Source organism: Xenia sp. Carnegie-2017, unplaced genomic scaffold (assembly GCF_021976095.1).
Source record: "Xenia sp. Carnegie-2017 unplaced genomic scaffold, XeniaSp_v1 HiC_scaffold_24, whole genome shotgun sequence".
NCBI classification, from domain to species: domain Eukaryota; kingdom Metazoa; phylum Cnidaria; class Anthozoa; order Malacalcyonacea; family Xeniidae; genus Xenia; species Xenia sp. Carnegie-2017.
The window spans coordinates 8,544,713-8,561,688 of NW_025813487.1; the positions used below are offsets into that span (position 1 = coordinate 8,544,713).

Here is a 16,976-nt window from a genome sequence, read left to right on the forward strand (position 1 = left end):
GTACACCTTTATCTCACACACTGCTTGTAGCGATGTCTTATGAATATTGTCCTCATTAACATAACAGTCGAAGGAATATTTCTACAAGTTTTAGCACTCTGGAAACTCTAGTGTAAAACAGCAACAATGTGTAACCGTCTGTTCTACTCCACAGCCCTGATCCACCATTGCACAGGAGGGTACATTGCTATACAAATTGTGTATATAAAGCATACAGGGTGTCCTCCCCAAAAAACATGTTACAATACATTCGCCACAAAGTAACGACAAACTTCTGCCTCAAAAGACCAGTCACACTTAACAACGAAGAACAAAAAGCTATCAGAAACGTACGAAACGACGAAGACATAGTCATACTACCAGCCAACAAAGGACGCAAAACTGTAATCATGGACAAATCAGACTTTATCAACAAAGCGAAGACCTTCTAACAAGACACCAACACGTATGAACCTCTACAAACAGACTCAACAAAACCACTACCAACCGCATTAACAAGAAATTAAAACAACTAAAAGACAAAAAGAAACTTAACGAAACCGTCTACAAAAGAATCCGATCCAACGACTCCTCCACCGCGAAATTTTATGGACTACCAAAGATTCACAAAGAAAACAACCCGCTTCGACCAATTGTATCTCTTCCTGGATCTCCTACGTATGAACTATCAAAATATCTTTCTAATATTCTGCACCCACTAGTCAAATCATCACATCATACTATCAAAAATGCCACAACTTTCCTCACCAATATTAAAAATGTAAAACTAAAACCAGACGAAATCATGATATCTTACGATGTAGTGTCACTTTTCACATCCATACCACTAAACATAGCCAAACAAGTCACAAATAAACTACTTACTAACAACAACTCATGGAAAATCACAACCGAACTAGACCAAAACGATATCATCGACCTGCTCGAGCTCTGCCTCTCCACTGAATTCTCCTTCCAAAATTCATATTAGTGACAAATCTCAGGAGCACCAATGGGCTCTCCTTTATTTACCTTCCTCGCAGAAGCTGCTTTGCAACACCTTGAAAAGCAGTCAGTCACCAACAAAACACACATCAGACTATGGAGAAGAGTTGTTGACGACATCTTTGCTACCGTCGAAAAAGACAAAACAGAACACATTCTACACACAATAAACAACACCATACAAAACATAACCTTCATCATGGACAAAGAACAGAACAAACAACTTACCTTCCTAGATATTCTACTTACCAGATCACATGACGGCACATAAAACACACAAGTATTCCGCAAAAATACACACACAGACCAAATACTCAACTTCAATAGCAATCACCCAACACAACACAAAATTAGTTGCATACAAACTCTCTTTAACAGGATTAAAACACACTGCAGTACAGAAGAAGCCAAGAAGAATGAACGCAACTACTTATACTCTGCATTCATAAACAACAATCACCCACGAAACTTTATCAACAAAGTATTAAACAAAATACACAACAAACCACAAACTGAAAAACCTAACGAAGATACAGACGAACCAGTAAAAATAGAGACATTACCATATATAAATGGAACATCAGAAATGATATCAAGACTACTTCGACCATTCAAAATAAACATTGCACATAAACCAACACACAAACTCAAATCATACTTCACTAAACATAAAGACCGAACAACGACATTTGACACAACCAACGCGATCTACATGATACCATGTAAAGATTGCCCCAAACAGTACATAACACAAACATCCAAGAAAATAGAAAAAAGACTCACTGAACACAAGAATGCCATCAAACGACGCGACCCAAAATCACTACCAGCAGAACATACCTACGATACAAACCACACATATGACTGGACAAAAACTCAACTTCTTGGACGCGCACAGACAAAACACGCACGAGAATTCAAAGAGGCATGGTAGAGCAAAGACAACAACACAATAAACAAACATATTGACATCCCCATCATCTATTCACAACTAAAGACAAAACCAAAACAACAAACTAATAACACAACGACTAAAATAAAACACTCGAATTTCACTAACGCAATCCATACACCCGAAACCATGACAACGCATCTTATACCATCCAATAATATCAACACAACTACTAACCAACCAATCAGACGCTCCAAACGCCTACAGAATCTTTGTAAATAATATATTCTTCCATTCCGACGAAGGTTCGAAGCACCGAGTTGAAAGCTTAATAAAAATTCTAAAATAAAAATCCAAATATATACATTTGAAAAAATTATTCCATGTTGGTTTTTAAGATAGAAAAAGTTTTTAGGACATTTACAAGAGGAAAATCAATTGGATCTCCACGTTTTCCAGCACGTGGTCTAATTTTACCCAACCGAAACTGAGTGGGACAGCTGGTGTAGTTTCTGGAAGTTGGTGTATAACATTTCATATATTACTACTATACCTTAAATTGTTAACGCAGGCATATTTATAACAGATAGAAATGCCTACGTCAAAATCAAACTTTAGTATGAATGAGCGTAGTGCAGAATGCAAGTTTAAAATACTTCGAGATGATCTCATCTGTGACATTATAATATGTGGACTTAAGGATAACCGTCTTCGTGACCTTCTTCTTAGAGAACCAGAATCAACACTACAAAAAACTGTACAAATGAACATGCTGCTGAGAAAACTAAGAAACGTACGAAAGAACTTCAAAAGGAAATTAAAAGGCAAAGAATATATTAAACTATATGGTTTGAACCCTGGAGTATGGTTACATGTTTGTAAATGTAGATCGTCCAGGTTGGTATAGTCCTGAAAAGGACTGTTTTTGTTGTTGTTGACTGACGTTCCGACAACCTTAGCGGTAGTCATGTTCAGAGTAAAATGAGGAGTAAACGTCAGGTTAGCCGTACTTGTTATCTGGTTCTTACGTCATTGTATTGTGTGTAAAGGAAATGTGTATTGTCATTGTGAATTAGTGCTAACCTGGCGTTTACTCGTAGTTTGGCTCTGAAGATGACTACCACCGCTAAGGTTGTGGATGACTACCGCTCTATGTGGATTTGTCCATTTTGATAATCCGGAAATCCCTTCTCCGTTTGATTTTTCTTAATTGGTATCTTGTTCTTAATATTTGATCTAGAGATATGTTTTTTGTTTCCTTGGGCTGTTACATATATGGGCTTACCTTTATTTGGATATTGGGTTTTATGTTATTTTTATTTATCTTAACTTTAGGGTTAATTTATGAATGGATAGAAGGAGGTTTAGAGTAGGAAACTAGCTTCTAATTAGTATTGGCGCATGAATTATTTAGTGTTATCAATTATCATCTTATTAATCGGAATATTAGGTATTATTCTTAATAGAAGTAATTTAATTATTATGTTAATGTGTGTAGAGCTAGTTTTACTGGCTTCTACTATTTTACTTCCATTTGAATCTCGTGTGCTCTATGCGCTTTTTGGTCAAATTTTTGCGATAGTAATTTTAACTATTGCAGCTGCAGAATCTGCCTTTGGTTTAGCTATTATGGTTAACTATTATCGTTTACGTGGTAAAATTGCTGTTCGAGCCTTAAATTTATTGAGAGGTTAAGCCTAAATTAAAATTAATCAGATACCTATGCAATATTTTAACTTAGCAGAGGAGAATTTTTCTAAGCATGGATTATCAGTCATCCAGCTTATTCAAATTGGTAAGTTCTATGAACTTTGGCATGACCCTAACACCCCTAGTAGACAACAAGCATACTCTCAAGCCGAGTTATTATTATTATTGTTCTACTGCAATGGGTAAAAAACTACTAAAATTCAGACTTCTTAATCCTATTACAAATTATTCTGAATTAAATTTTCGTTATGAAGATTTTGCTACATTTAAACAATTAATTAGCGAGAAAATCTTTGACAATTCCGAGTTAAGACAAATTAAAGATTTATCTTCTCTACACCGTCAATGGGCAATATCTGCTTCAAGTGATATCATCTTACCACCTAAAATCTTAGTCAAATTTATCATTCTTATTTATTTGCTAATCAATTAATAAACAAATTCATAAATAATATTCAATTACCCCCCTCAATTAAGCCTCAATTAGTATTGTTAATCAAAGCAATAGGTCTAATTTTCTAGGTTGATAATACTCTAGGCGTTTTTAAAGATGTATTACAACCATCTGATAATCTAACCAAGCTTCTTTCACAACAACAAACTTTAAGGGCCCAACTCACAAAGTGGGCCGAGCAGACTTCACACATTGTGTTTCAAGATACAATTTCTATTAAAGTTTGTTATTTTAATAAAGAGGATCATGCTTTCTCTATTTCATCTAAAAATTTAACTAAGTTAAAGCATTACATGACTAGTGCCTCTATATCTGTTATATCAATTATTGTGTTGGGCAAAAGAAAAAACTACCTTATAGTTACTAGCCCCACCATCAACAAAGTGTCAATCGAATTAAATTTGTTAGAAGAGCAGATTAATGTTTATGCAAAACAGACTTATAAACGAGAACTTAAAAGATTATATTTTATTTATTTTGAGTTATTTTCGCCTTTAGAAAATATGATTTCTAGAATAGATATTGCACTAAGCGGAGCTATCGCGGCTATTAAATTTAATTATACTAAACATTTTTTGACACCAACAAAATCCCAACAATCCAAGGGTCTAATTGAAACAATTAATTTACGACATCCATTAGTAGAACAGTTAAACACTCAAGAAGAATGTGTGGCTCATAATATAAGTCTAGAAGATAAAGGAATGTTAATATTCTCAGTAAATGGTGCAGGTAAATCCACTTTACTTAAAGCAATTGGAGTCAACGTAAAATTAGCTCAAGCAGGAATATATGTAGCTGCAGATTCATTTAGGTTAAGACCTTATCATTATTTAATTACTCGTATTTTAGGGAGAGATGATCTTCATAAAGGCCATGGTACTTTTGAGGTCGAAATGAGAGATCTTTCAACTATGTTAAAGCTAGCTAATTATAACAGTTCAATTTTAGGTGATGAAATTTGTCATGGAACAGAAGTTAGTTCAGGAACAGCGATATTAGCTGCAACAATTGAAAGATTAACAACTGCACAAAATAGTTTTGCTCTTTCAACTCATTTACACCAATTTTATTCTTTAATTGATTCACCAGCTCGGTTCTATCATTTATCTGTTATTCAACACGAAGATTTGGGCCTAATTTATGAACGTAAATTAAAACTTGGCCCAGGACCTTCCCAATATGGCAATGAAGTTATGGGCCACATAAATAATGACAAAAAATTTTATAACAGTGCTTTAAAATATCGTAAACTTATTAACTGGAAACAACCATCTCGAAGTGGAGCAAGCTCTTTAGCAGTATTCCGCCTTCAAAATTTAATACTCAAGTTTTTATTGATTCATGAAAAAAATATGCGGAGCTCCAGCGGAGGCTAACCACCACATTCAACCTAAGAAATTAGGTAGTAGAAGATTAAATCGAAGGTCAAACTTAGTGCCAGTTTGCTCAAGCTGTCATTTAGATATACATAGGAATAAAATTTCTATTTTAGGTTGGAAGAAAACACCAGGACATAAGAAATTATATTGGGTTTATCTTAATGAGTCTTAGACAGTGGAACTGAGTAAAGTCTAGGGTCTATCTGTAAGGACGTAAACACGAAATAACTAGGGAGATACTTTGAACTTCTTTATCCTAACTGAAAAGGGTAAATTGAATAGTTAATTGAAACATCTTATTAGACTATGAGGAATACATCAACTGAGATTCCGTGCGTAGCGGCGTGCGATAGCGGAGTTGTCTCAAAAACAGATAATTAAGATGATTGGACATCTAGACTAAACCCCGATAGAAATCTATAGAGAAAATACCGCGAGGCAAAGACGCAGAATTTGTTCTAAAAGTTACCTTTTGCATAATGGGCCTGCAAGTCAAAATTTGGCAAGCTTAAGTATTAATGAAGGCATAGTGAAAGCAAGAGAAAAAAAATCGTAAGTCAAATTTCCCGAAACCAAGTGATCTAACCATGGCCAGGTAGCTATTTGCTGACCGAACCAGTATTTGTGGCAAAAATCTTGGATGAGCTGTGGTTAGCGGTGAAATACTAGTCGAACTTGGATATAGCTGGTTCTCTACGAAACTTATCTTAGTAAGGCGCCCCAAGTTGATTCGCCCCAAAAACCGGGGGCTTGAATTACTGGTGCAGTAAGAATATAGCGATAAGGCTTCTAGTCAAAAGAGCTAAGCCCTAACCAGAAATTAAAGTCACTAGAAATTAAAATTAAGTGTATAGAGAGGGTTCAACTTAGACAAACAGTAAATAGGCTTGGAAAGAGCCATCTGTACAGGAAAACGTAAAAGTTCACTGAATGAGCTAGAAAACTCTAAAAATCAAGGCGGCTAAATCTGTAACTAAAATTTTGGAAGTCAGACCATAAGGAAGCAACTGGCTTGTTAGTAGAGCGTTCTGTAAGCACGATATGTGCATACTTCGTGAGACAAACAGAAGTGATAATGCGGGCATGAGTAGTACAAGATTCACTCCCAAATAAATCTATATACAGCTTCTAAGGGTATCACGCCTGATGAATTATAATTCTTGTACTTGTTCAGGAAAATATTATGGTACTTTGTACCTTCAACTGTTATTATTGGACTTAGATCAAGGCATAATTTCTCTTAAGGAACTCGGCAAAATAAGATCTCGACTGTTTACCAAAAACATAGCTCTCTGCTAAAAGTTACTGAAGTATAGAGGGTAAATTCTGCCCAATGGTTGCATAGTGAAACTAAGGACTAACGTCTAAAGCGAAACCCAACTGAATGGCCGCGATAACTCTGACCGTGATAATGTAGCACAATAAACAGCCAATTAATTGTTGGCGGGTATGAATGGAACCACAAGGGTATTACTGTCTCAAGAAGAAAGCCGATGAAATTATAGTTGTAGTGAAGATAATCATTGCAAGACGAAAAGACTCTATCGAGCTTTACTGGATACCAATAACGTTTACTAAAAATGATCGATACAAGTATCCTAATTTTGAGTAAGTAATTTTGTTGGTAAGACAGTTTAGTTGGGGCGACTACCTTTGAATAAGAAACGAAGGCGAGCTTATTGGTATAAAAGCTGATCTCATTAGCCTGACAGTGAGGGGGACACCCCTAGCTGGCACAAATACATAGTCCTATGTGGGCGATAATGACCCGATATCATAGTCCAAAATAAATATCGAAAGCGGATAAAAGCTACCGTAGGGATAACAGCGTAATATTGTCGGAGAGTTCTTATCGAGGACAATGTTTGCGACCTCAATGTTGAATTGCGGTGCCCTGGTGCTGTAGAAGGTACCTTAGGTTGGTCTGTTCGACCATGAAAACCGTACATGATTTGAGTTCAGAGCGTGGTGACACAGTACGGTTTCTATCTACAATAATCAATCCCAACTTTTCTGAGTCCTAGTACGCAATGAATGGTCTCAGCGATGCTCAACTATATTGCCCCCATCGACGTAATCAACTTCTGGCTGCTGCAAAGAAGGAAAACAAAAGGTTTAGGGATTAACAAGTCATATGCCATGTGGGTGCATCGCCTCTGGCATATTATGGAATTAACACTAGGGCTCATTATATTAACAATGTTGACATATGGATTAAAAGCCCCGACTTTAAGATTAGCTCTACTACTTGCGGGGGTTGTGGGGGCTACTGAGTTATTAACTGAACCCCATCTACTATGTTGGACACAGGCTATTAAAATGTTGGTGATGATAAGTGGATTAGCTATACTATGTATGCTTGACCATCAAACATCGCATCGATTAAGCTCTTTATTGATTTTATTAGTGATCTTAAGTAATTTACTACTTATAGGGTCAACAAATTTAATTTCTATATATTTGGCATTAGAGATGCAACATTATGTATGTTTATCTTAGTGGCTTATAATAAAAGCTCATTGTTATCGGCAGAAGCTGGCCATAAATACTTTGTGTTAGGGGCACTATTTTCGGGGTTGTTTCTGTTTGGTTGTGCTTTAATCTATGGCTCCACAGGAGAACTTGAACTTCAATTTATTCGTATGAGTTTAGAATCTATGGTGTATTAGCTGGTAAGCGTCTTATTACTATCTCATTGTAATTTAAAGTGTCTGCAGCCAAATTTCATATGTGGGCCCCCAATGTATACAAAAGAGCTCCAACTTGGGTAGCTGCGCTATTATCTATTGCACCTAAATTAGGAGTACTAGCTATTATGGTACAAATAGGCTTAAATGAAATGGGGCTATTAATAGCTGGGTTAATCTCTTTGATTGTTGGAGCTATAGGAGCTTTGAATCAAACTCGAATAAAAAGACTACTAGCTTATAGCGGAATAGGCCATATGGGGTTCGTGTTACTTGGAATAGCTATTGGGTCTATAGAAAGTCTTCAGGTGAGTTTAATGTATATAGATGCTTACATAATAACTCAAGTATTACTTTGGTCTGGAGTCCTAATAATATCCCCTGAAAGAAACATGCTTATTGAATTTGGTGGTGTTTCAAGATTAAACCCAATGTTAGCATTAGCATTAGCTACAGGTTTATTGTCTACTGCAGGAATTCCTCCTTTAATTGCGTTTCTAACCAAATGGTATGTAATTTAGCAGTTGTTGGTCAAGGTTACTATCTCAGTGCTTTACTAGCTTTAGTTTGTTCTGTGATAGCTGGAGTTTATTACATTAGATTAGTAAAAATTATGTTCTATCAACCTTTGTCTACGCCTTTAGTAATAACAAATATATTAAATTCTCCATGTGGCAATGTAACACCAGAGGAAACAAGTTTAGGCAAGCAATATTAATGGGGGCAAGTTTATATTTAGTGTAAATTTAACAATTATATTTAGTGTTAACAATTATGTCCTAGTTTATTCTTTCAATTAGTACACTTGATTATCTTAGATTTATTCCAATGTATCTTCTAGTTATATTAATACCATTACTAAGCGCAGTCGGAAGCGGATTAGGGGGTCGCTATTTAGGAAGAAAGGGGGCTGGCTTGTTAAGTTCTGTGTGGGTTCTCGTCAGTAGTCTCCTTTCTTTTGTGTTATGTTATGAAATCCTGATTAATGGGTCTACAGTATATATAGAGTTAGGCAGATGGATAGAGTCATATTTACTAATAACTAGCTTTGGCCTACAATTTGATATGGTAACAGCTGTTAATTGTAACAAATGTTAATTGTAGTTACAGCAATTAGCGGGTTAGTTCATGTGTATTCTACAAGTTATATGTGAGAAGATCCCCACTTACCTAGGTTTATGAGTTATCTGTCTTTTCCTTTTTTATGTTAATTTTAATTACTAGTAATAATTATGTGCAATTATTTATTGGTTGGGAGGATGTTGGTTTATCTTCTTATTTATTAATCTACTTTTGGTTTACACGCATACAAGCTAATAAGGCGGCAATTAAAGCAATGTTAATCAATAGAATAGGAGACATAGGATTAATGCTGGCTATTATATTAATCTGGAAAAAATTTGGGGCAGTAGATTACTGTAGTTTATTTCCGGCTTTATCACCATCTTCAGCTTGTATTTGGATTTGTATATTATTAACTATAAGGGCTGTAGGAAAATCTGCTCAATTAGTGTTACATACTTGGTTGCCGGATGCTATGGAAGGGCCGACTTCTGTTTCGGCCATAAATAGAATTTTGACTCTGAAGATGACTATCGCTAAGGTTGTCGAAACGTCAGTCAACAACAACAAAAACAGTCCTTCTCGGGACTATACCAACCTGGACGATCTACATTTATGCATAAATCGATTCCAAGAGTTACCATCCCTCCCCCGGGAATTTGGTCGGGCATTTGATTTTTTTCGTTTTAATAGTTCAATTTCCCCGCTGCCGGGGAGAGGCAAGAAGGCAAATACTCGGCCCCCGGCAAGCTGCCAACGGCAAATGCCCTGCTCCCGGACCAATTTAATTTAAATTACGAAGATTAGGAACACTTTTTAATACTTTATTAAACAAGATATATGAGAGATCCTACAAAAAATAAATGTAGTAAAAGAAATTCGTACCTGAGTTACTTTCCCTTGCTCCGCTTTTCTCTTGTTGCTTTTGCTTTTCAAGCACCTCTTTTCCTGTTCACAGAAATTGCGTCAAGCGTCAAGTACTGAAACCACAATTTAACATCCTCGGTTGACAGCAAACATTTCTTGGCAAGCATGCTTATGTCAGTATCCTCTACACATCCACCACTGTAATTCTTGTGAAAGTCTGCCAGTATTTCAGACGGCGGCGGGCTCCTTATAGCTTTGCCTACTGCATATAAATTTAGCAGCTCTGACACATCGGTGACATAATGCCCATAGCAAACTCACGTGCATGTTTTGCAATCTTCCTTCCGCAAGGTCTCTGCATCAGCAACTGGGTAAGGAAAAAAAACTACACGATGGTCCGTCTGGATACAAAGAGATGGGAATCGGTACTTAATGTCGCGTTTAATTGAAATCAATAGTCGCGACTCGCGTACTCAAATGGTGCCAAATCTTCGGGGGTATTACAGCCGAAGTAAATACCCGAATCCCGAGCATCCATTTTACGAGCAAATTCCCGACCCCCGAGAAAGGTCTCCAGGGCAAATGCCCAGGGGTATCCCGGGGGTGTGGTAACTCATGGAATTGACTCATGCATTATAAGAATAATGAGGAAATGAGATAAATTAATGGAGAGCGTGTTACAAAACTAAACAAATCTTTTCTATTAATTTCATCAACTGTAGCACCAACTTTCAAATAAAGAAGCCCTAGTACCTGTGGTCTGTGGTAAACCATGAGATTAAAAAATGACTATACCTTTTCTTTTGTTATAGGATCTGTATTGTATGAGTTATTATCAGAAAGTACACATCGAAAAACTTCGCTCTTTTCACATGCAACCATCAACTGATAAAGAATATCATTAGCCCAAAACATTTGCAACATATCACCTCCCTCTCCCTCCCTTACAAAGCAAATAGTCTTGGTGCTCATGCAAGCGGAAGTAGTCGTACAAAAACGTGATTTAACTTTTCTTCATTAGTCTTGCGTTTTTGTCATCGTTTATGTGGTTGTTTGGTTGTATGAGTTATGAAAAAATTATATGTTTGGATGAAATTTATGAAATGAAAGAGAAAAGAAATCGTCAGAATGTGCGCGCGAGCGATGCAATTTTCAAACGTCGCATGCTTCATGATTCCGTAAACACATCGTCATTAATGTCTGTAAAACGTACAGTGGTAAGTAAAGTTTTTTAATGATTTATATCATAGATTTTGAACAAAATTATCTGGCGAGTGCATTTTATTTTATATTTGGTCATAAATGAAACAGTAATTTTGAACATTTTATGAATTATGCTGTAGAATGTAGTCATTGTTATTGGTGTTTTGTTGAGAAGGACCAAAAAGGCAACACATTTGTTTTTTTTATTAATTTTATTTTAAATTTTAATTTATCAATGCTGCATTCGTTTATGTGTTTAATGAGAAAAGACATCTTTGAACATAATGGTAGTAATATATTTAAACAAAAGCAACAACCTCAGTTTGGCTTTAATCAAATTAATGTCCAATACAATTATATTTTTCAAAACTTTGAAATACTTTGAGACTTATTATAAAGTTACCAGTCACACAACATCTCTTACTAATTGCATTCTGAAATATCTGTTGGAACATGGCATTTTTTGCTTCTTCACAAAACACTGTATGTGTTGGTTTTATAAATTGTTATATGTATGTATGTATGATCTCAAAAGCACCAGAGTAATTAAAGATTTAAAATAAACGATAAAACTTTTTATTATAAACATGTTTCAACTTTCCAGTCTACTGAAGTTGAATTAATGTAAGTTGATGTTTATAATAAAAAAGTTGTCGTTTATTTTAAATGCCTAATTGTTATATGTGTTGGGTTTTTAATTCACCCGACCATTTAATACAGTTTTGAATAATGAAAAGTCAAATTTCAATCTTGGAAAAGGTGACCATGTCTAGTGAATATTGGTGGACTTTTCAGTAAAGGTCACTTAAACAGTATTTATATTTTGAATTTTTGCGACATTACCACACAATTGCCAAAAATAACCACTGTATGAAAAAATGTATACTCCAAACAGATGTTTTCAAACAAGTCGCTTTCTTACATAATTCATTCATATTTAAATTGTTATGCATCAAGATTGTTCAGTTGTAGGGAAAAGTGTTTCAGTTCCTAAGTCCCTGACATAAAAGCACACTATTACAATAAACCAAGCATCCACAAAGTAATAAAAAAAATTTCATTTAAGATAATTCACTTAAGTAAGACTGACCGAAGAAAATTCCAGTGCCACATCTTCCTCTATGGTTTGTCAAAACTACACATTATTCCCAATTGCTAATTATTGCTCTAACTAGTAAATCAAATGAATACAATATTTGTCACATTATCACTGTCTTGAGAAATTACATTTTTATTGTCTTTCACATGTATAAATATTGTGCTTTAGCACATGTCTCTCTTGCTGAAACTCTTTAAAACGAAATTTCTTTACTCAAGAATTTTAAAATGAAGCGAATGAACTAAAGACTGCTGAATCATATGGCAAAGACAGTGAATATTCTGAAGATGGTATGTAAAAATAACAAATTTGTAAGAAATTTATAATGTACAAACTGACGAGTGGCGAACGTTTGACATTTTCTAAAGAAATGAGTTCTACAAAATTAGCATAGCCCGTTGATAGATGTCTTGAAAGCAGACTGGGATTTTTTCTCTGAAGAACAGAGCATGTGCTCAATACTGCCAACAATTACAAGAGATACTATGTAGCTATGTACAAGTTTAAACCGTTAGCTACTTATATATGACCAACAGTGAGATATTAATTATCGTGCTAATTTCACGTTCTTTGAAAAGTTTTCATGTAGCTAATATTTTTCATTGTATATTTAGCACACCTATCTAAAATTCACAGACAACGTATGTAGTTCTGGGTATGTGGTTATTGAGCAAAAACATGTTTAGATCACAACTTACGTTCATTCGTATGCAATATAAATTTCTTCATGACATGGTGTACGTTGAACTTTCATCATTGAAAAATGTTGCTTAAAAAAGAGTGTCGCTATTTGTTGGCAACGTTAAAATTTAACTATTACGAATTGGCAATAAAAGTAAAAGAATCACTCATTTATTGATATATACTATTATTCCCATTTTAACTTAGGAAGAATTAGTATAAGAATTGTTTCCCTATCGACGATGTAAGTTTTCTTTCAACGAAAAATTGTTCTTTATCCAACATTTGTAGAGTGATTTACTGTAATCCAAGAAAACAAAAGTATTTTAAAGAACTTTCTCCATTACAGCTTTACCATGTCTCCTGCCATTGATTAGATAACCACTATAAAACATGGAGAGATTTACTGAGGAGGGTACAGGGTGTGGCTCACAAACTTTAGATTTAACTCCCAAAAATAAATTGCACACCCCTGTCGGAAACATTTTAACTCCCTCATTTTTTAGCGAAACAAATCTGTAGTACAGTTGAACTGAGTTTACCAATTGACTATTAAATTAGCACTTTTAATATCCAGTATTTTCTTGCGTGTAGCATTTACTGTGAAATAAAAAGTTTCTCTACTGAAGTCTTATGCTGTATATTGTGGAATAATTCTTGTGAAACCAAAAATTCTTTTATCAAATTGACTAATTTTCTTCACTTATTGAAAGAAATTAGGTTAATTAGCGTGAGTTTATACACATGATATTTAATCATATAGTATTTCTAGTCACACAGAGATCATATGATATTCTTCCTGAGATCAATACTTTCATTTTCTAGTCATCGTATTCATTGGAGAAGACGCCTTACGAAAATTTCGATAAAATTGTACAAAGCATTTTCATCAAAAGGTAAATATCATGTATTAAGTATTTGTTGTTAGAATTTCAGTGACATAAGTAAAGTACATGGGAACGAACTCCTGAATTTGAATTCCAGTTTGTCACAGATTGTTAAGATTATTTCCGTGAACATTCGCTATCTATATGTTGCTAAAAGTTTGATAAATTGTATGAATGATTGTAAGAAATGTAAAATTACATGCGATCTCAAAGACTAGTCAATGTAAATCATCGTTAGTTACTGCTTGTGATTAAGAGGTTAACTAAAAGCAGCTTCCACAAGATCGAAATATCTTCGAGTCTTCGACAGTTGATAAAAATCATTTAATAAACATTCCCTCCTAGAAATGTTGGGACATAACACTTCCCAAATTTGAATTTATTTTTACATGTTTCGTTTTACTAATCACTGCAATGTTTGATGAATTTTTGATATTCGTTTTTTAAGTAACAATAGTTGATATATGTGATTCTACAATTGTTTTGATGTGAAATGAACAAACGCGCGCTATGCATGATGGTTGTTGGCAAATTCTATTTCAAAAATCGAAAGAGTTTGTGAAAATTTATCTGTTGAAATTCAATTTTATTCTTAAGGTGTCGACAGCAGTAGACTGCATTATATTTTATCGCTTAGAGTCATCAGTCAACATATTTATTTGAGAAATGACAAAAAGCTACTCTCCTTAACGGCTTTCACTTTTATTATGCATCATGTCTGCGTCCGCAAAGAATGATGGCGTTTTGTTACGACATAATGACGCATTTGCACATGTGATATTGTATAGTTCGCAATCTCTTACTTCGTCATGATCATTCTCGTTGAACAGAAATTATGCTCGTTATTGACTTTAATGCATGGCTATAAGCACGGTACTTATTACGTAGTTGCAACTCTAGATGATTTGTAGTCGATGTTTATTGAAATTAAATGATATTTTGAAGTCAAAATTGACCAATTAATCTAGTTTGACGTTTTTTTCTTTATACAGTGAATCATGAGCGCCGACGACGACTTTGATAACGTTGATCAACAAGAATTAGACAGTGTTTTATGTACTGAACAAGGTAACATGTTTGAAATATTAAAGAATTTTTATTGAATTATCAACCTAAAGGTTAGAGTCCAACAGATCGTTTCAAAGATAACCATAAGCGTTCGATTTCTTTGATATTTATTAAAACAAAGCAAGTGACGTTTGTCGTTTCGTTTTAAGTCAAGACATCTTCAAATGAGATGTAATTACTTAGATAGTTAAGGTGTGAGGTTTGTGTGGATGTGTAGTTACAGTGTAAAGCTGATATTGAGTATTGTAAGGAAATGTAAGAAAGATTGGACAAGATATAAGTGGGGGATGAGTAATGGGGGGAAATTTACCATGAAATGAGCTCAGTGAGACGTGCATTGTCCTCCCAACTATTCCAAAGACCAATTTAAGAGTTTTTAAGATCTGAAGAGAAAAAGGGAGTTATAGATAGTTGCTTCCTGTAAAAGGGTACACAGCAAAATAAAAGTAATAAACATGAACTTTTGAGCATCGTAGTAAAGCCTTGGTCATACTATCGTCCATATCGACGAAAATCTTGAACGAAAACTCAACGAAAATTTTGTTTTTGTGCTTATAAGGAGAGTTGAACTTTTGACCTTTTTCGTTAACGAAAACGCATACAATTGGCTACTAATCTAAAACTTAATACACAAGGATGGCGGAGTGGCATGAGTTTTAATAAATCCGATGCGAGAAAAAACAATTTGTCGTCATTCGCAAGTATTTTATGAGTCTGTTTTCTTTGTTCGGTTCTCGTAACTTTTCAATCAAATTGTTAAATACTCCAAGTCGATCACGTCGTTTATTTATTGGGTCAATCTAGTATCAGCGTTTGATTGGCTTGCTAAATGCTTGCTTTCAACTTCAGAAGGAGTAACTTCTTGCCAGAGAAAGACACCTTTTCTTTTGTGCTTGTTTTGTTATTGCAAAGGTTACTACAAAGACACATCCAGCAATAATACCGTTTACGTTTTAGCCGATCTTTGTACACATGCTTGCAATTTTATGTCGTGTCTGGCATGTATTTCGTGCACGAATTTTCCTTTTGTTTTCGTTTTCGTGAATATAGACGATAGTGTGGCCTAGGCTTAACTCTATGTAATTAGTCTGAGTGCATTCTCCCCTCCCCCTCTCCCAACTATTCCAAAGACCAAATTAAGAGTTTTTAAGATCTGAAGAGAAAAAAGGGAGTGATAGATAGTTGATTCCAGCAAAAAGGGCACACATTAAAGTAAAAAAAATAAACATAAACTTTTGAGCATCGTAGTAAGTCTATGTAATTAGTCTGAGATGTCTTGAGTCAAGACGAAACGTCGCTTGCTTTTTTAAATAAATACTGAAAAATCAAATGCTGATGGCTTTCTTAAACACGATCTTTTGGGATCTTATCTTTATATTTAGAATTCAATTCACACCTGGCACCTCACTGGCAACATTGAAATTTTATAAATTCTTATTAATTGTTGTCCACTCATATTTACGATGTATTTGACATGTTTGACGTATTTTTTAGTTACAACCGATTGTTGAAATTCATATTCCATTGGAATCCTACAGTGGCAGTATGGCCCTACGAACGAACGATTTGTCTCTGAATTGAGACAGTAAATATCAATATGCTGTCCTGTTGAAGTGCTAGAAATCTTACGGAGGTAATGGTTACCCCAAAGGATTGGGGAAAGTTAAAAAAAACAACACATTTGAGAGAACGTTGCTAAATCGATCAGCGTACAAGTTTCGCAAAAAACAAATTTTCACATGTTTGTAGATGTAGATTGTCTGGGTTAGTAGAAAAAAACATTTTCAAAATTCGTGTCTTAACACAGTGGAGAGCAGGTCAATTTTTGTTGGGCTCATGTTTTCTCGTGAAAGGAATGTCATATGAAGAATATTATATGCAGTGCGGGGTTTGAAATTAAATGAAGATATGATCTTCGCACTTTGCTGGACAATTTAAGCAATTGTCTCATGAACGTGAAAAATTCAGGTGAGTCAACGGGATTCGAACCCATGACCTCT

General features: G+C 34.8%; 1 protein-coding gene and 1 long non-coding RNA gene across 5 annotated transcripts in view; one reads left to right on the top strand and one right to left on the bottom strand.

Moving 5' to 3' along the window:
* Window positions 1–6,972: 6,972 nt before the first annotated feature.
* On the bottom strand, window positions 6,973–10,534 carry LOC124450580. Its single transcript, XR_006950110.1, has 2 exons — window positions 10,057–10,534; window positions 6,973–7,513 (listed from the first exon to the last, which is right to left on the bottom strand). It is a non-coding gene; the product is annotated as an uncharacterized LOC124450580 (long non-coding RNA).
* A 457-nt stretch (window positions 10,535–10,991) lies between these two features.
* Window positions 10,992–16,976, top strand: part of LOC124450546 — a 93,134-nt gene continuing 87,149 nt past the window's right edge. For all 4 annotated transcript variants that reach the window (XM_047001199.1, XM_047001200.1, XM_047001196.1 and 1 more), the window contains exons 1-5: window positions 10,992–11,255; window positions 12,559–12,630; window positions 13,847–13,917; window positions 14,901–14,976; window positions 16,471–16,609. The gene's annotated coding sequence lies outside the window, so the exon portion shown is untranslated. The remainder of the gene's footprint in view (window positions 11,256–12,558; window positions 12,631–13,846; window positions 13,918–14,900; window positions 14,977–16,470; window positions 16,610–16,976) is intronic.